Here is a 3,843-nt window from a genome sequence, read left to right on the forward strand (position 1 = left end):
GAATCAGTAAATGTTGCAGAACAGTATTAAGCAACGTGTTTTGCAGTCAGATCATTAATACACTTATTTTGTGTTTTTTGGGAGGAGGAGTAGGACCATATTAGCTCATGTTTCTTTTGTGCCTTGGACTGTAAATTAAGCCTCTGTTCCTTAGGGCTGTTATTTTTTGACTACAAAAACTAAGAGTATAAAGGCTAATGTTGCTTAAGTACGGAAAATATAATTTATTTTGTTCTTTGCAGCGTAGTGAAGCAAAATTCAGGAAGACTTTAATGTGAGGTCTCTCTTGTGACATCATTGGAATATTGATTGATATTGTGGCAGTTATTGTTTCATGACTTTGAAAGTCTTCATAATTAATCCCATAATGGGAAATTCAGTTACCTAAAAACAGTTGGGTAGTTTTAGATGTCTTAGGGTACTGTGACTGGCCTCTAGCTGCCCCTTTTGAAAGGCATCTATCTTCTGCAGGTTCAATGTCATATTTGCTGGCCCCATACAGAAGTACAGATACACAACCATCTAAAATAGTACTAGATGACCATGTTCACACACTTGACTGTGATCTATAATGTAAATTATAGCTCATTATAAATGTTGTGAGGACTTCTAAAGATTAGAATTCCAGACTTGGACATCTAAAGTGGCAGGTGATTGACAAATTTTATTTGCCTTCAAAGCAAATAACAATGTCATTATGTAAATTTAGCCTTAGGACCTTGATATAAAGACCTCGTTTGGTTTGGTTTTGAAATAACAAAATGGTATTTACAAAGCCCAGGAAATAAGTGAAGCATAAATAATTCTCAGAATGTAAAACTGATCTGTTTTTCAAAATGAAAGTAGTATTGCTATAAATGGCGTTTGTAAAGACTATGAGATTTCCAGAACAGCACTGGGAAATAAACACTGCCAAAAAAACCCCAGTATGGATGCAAAGTTACCATAGAGTGTCGTGCAATATTGTAACGTTATCTTCTGTTTTGTTTAAAAATCTATTTTGATACATCAGAGACATCTCTATAGCAAGAAAGATACAGAATTCTGAGAATTAGGCATTATGAGCGGGATTCAGTTAAACACTGACACCAAACCTTCAGGTGTCTATGGGTGAGATAGGTGTCAAAGCTTCCTCTGCAGTCAATGGAAGCCTAGTCAAAAGAATCGGTGAAACCTTGAGTGGTTTCATGGATGGCACACAAGAAATTTGATTCAACTGCCCACAACCAAGATGTGGACTAGGTAGCCAGGAGCATCTGTATGTGTGGCAGATGAATCCCACCCTGCTTGTGCTACGTCCCATTATAATTTATGGAGATCTTGTCAGTGGAGCCTGAGGAGGGATTTATCTCCCACTATTGTAAAAATCTAAGATGGGGTTCAGTTACCTACACAAAGGCATCTTGTGCTATTTGAGAGATGGCTTAGGTGGCCATCCAAGATGACCACACAAAACTGACAGATATGACATACGGGAAATTAGTGCCTTTCTCGTGCAACAATTAGAGGCCATTTTGGGACACTTTCCGTTCATCTCAAAAGACAGTAAAGGTTTATGGCTAAGTAACTGAATCACATCTTAGATATTTATATTCAGTAGAGCTGAATTACTCTGCTGCTGCTATGAGCCGGATCTCCTTCAAGTGTGGACAAGTAGGATGGGGTTCAGTTGTTAAAATACATGCATCTAGCACCATTTTAATGATCTTGTGCATCATCGTATATTTCCTGAGCATCTGTACAGGGCTGGCATGTTATACCACAAGAACTACAGGAGATCTATACCTTCTGGAACAAGAAGCAGAAGCCAAGTGGGTTACATTAGGATGTTTCAAACATCATTAGATGCCTCTTTTTAAGCAACTGAATCCTAACTGCATGTCTGTAGATATGCAAGCCTACGTGACTAACTCTCAGACTGAATTCCATTCTGTCCTATGCTGAATACTGTTGTTCATAACAGAAGTGCAACAGGGTCAAAAAAAAGTAAAGCTGTTTATGGCTGATAAAGGAACAGTTACAACTACTTGTGCATTTGTTAACAACCTTTGATATAAGCAAATGAAAACGACTTTCAAAAACTATTAAATTCTTGACCAAACACTGAAATTTATGATATCAGGGTCTCATCTTAACAAAGGATATGCAAAATGTCTTAACTGAACTAAGACTTTATTTTCGTAATTTCTATTTTCATGCTTAAAGCATGAACTGTCATAGCTTGTTGAGTTTACAGAATATTGTATAGGACTATTTTGAAACAACTATTACTTGACAAAATATTTACAAACTCAGGACCATAATTTTAATGTTTATATAACAGTAACTGTACCAAAAGATTAATACACACTTAACATATAACATGAGCCTTATCTTGCTTGTCTAAGCTTCTTAAGTGTTTAAGGTAGATCTTGTTTTAGGCACCTGGGGAGTGATCAAGCTTACCTTAATGCAAACATTTTAGATGGGATTCAGTTACAAGGAACATGTATACTTAATATATAAAATACATATTATCAATATAAATTTCAGGAGTAGTCTTCGATAAAAGTTTTCAGACAAAAGGTTTCAGGAAGAAGATCATGGCTTTGAGGAAGTACAGCAGTAAAGTTCACTAATTCCTAGAGCTGTATTTTGAGATGTGTCCTTCTTCCTCCTTATCACAAGTGGATATAGAAGCCATTTTCTGCTGGCCTGTGCCAGTTTATAGCATAACACCCCAACTCTCTTGATGACTAGGACATGAAGCTGCAAAGAGGTTACAATTTTTTTATTCCTTTCTATCATCTACTCTGGATATGGTTGTTTTCTCTTTGCATGTCATAAACCACCATCTATATAGGCACATGGTGGCAGATTTTGTGCAGTCCAAGTCCCATCTAGCTTTCAGTAAGAGATTAAGAGGTTCAGCTGCAAACCAACAGCAACAAAGCACGCAGGGGCCTGATTCTGACTCTGCCCTTTATCAACACTAACAACTTTTTAACGGCTTCATTAGCTTTAGGGAGAGCAATGCACTCATAGGGTTTGCAGCATAAGGCTAATGACTAGCAAGACGTGTTCATTGAATACTTAGAGATGGGAATAAGCACTAACATTTAAACTTACATTTCTGCTTCTTAACACACTAAAGTTTGAAAGAATTTGAATTTAAAGAGTTAATATGACCTATCACAGAGTTAGAGACAGCTACTAATTTGGGATTCTAATATGATGAATTAAAGTGTAATTTTGAAAATTAATATATTTATATAAAATACATCATTCAATGTATCATTCCATATATGATAATATACTCAGTATATTATAGTTTCATTTGTGTGTTGTTTAAAGCAATAAAATTGGGATTACTTATTGTTGTTTAGAAAGCATATCCTAGTAGATATATTTTATTAAAAGAAAACCTCATCTTGTGAAGGAAAAAATATTAAGCATGAATTTATCTTCTCTGGGTAATTTTTTTTCCTGACCCATTTTATATTTTTAATCAATGATCATATTTAATTCACAAGCTTTGATATATTCAAATTTATTAAAAATGTCTTTACCTTAATTCAATGTTTACATTCATTTTTCTTACTTCAAATCAAGTAAGGGTGAGAAGTGCTACTTCCTTGATATGAACTGGCTTCATGTCTGGATCCTTGATGGAGAAGTCTGAAGTTTAGGCTTGTTTCCTATCCTATTTCCCCCATCAGTCCTACAGGAAGCAAGCATGTAACAGACTGGTTGAAATTGCAGATCTTTAAACAAAATGAGAAGTTTGGGATTTTCCAGATTTCTTTTCAGAACTTACCCTTGTAGTTTTATATCAGACAAAACTCAGAGAAACTTCTAGCTGCA

The sequence above is a fragment of the Aquila chrysaetos genome, chromosome 2 (assembly GCF_900496995.4).
Source record: "Aquila chrysaetos chrysaetos chromosome 2, bAquChr1.4, whole genome shotgun sequence".
Taxonomy (NCBI): Eukaryota; Metazoa; Chordata; class Aves; order Accipitriformes; family Accipitridae; genus Aquila; species Aquila chrysaetos.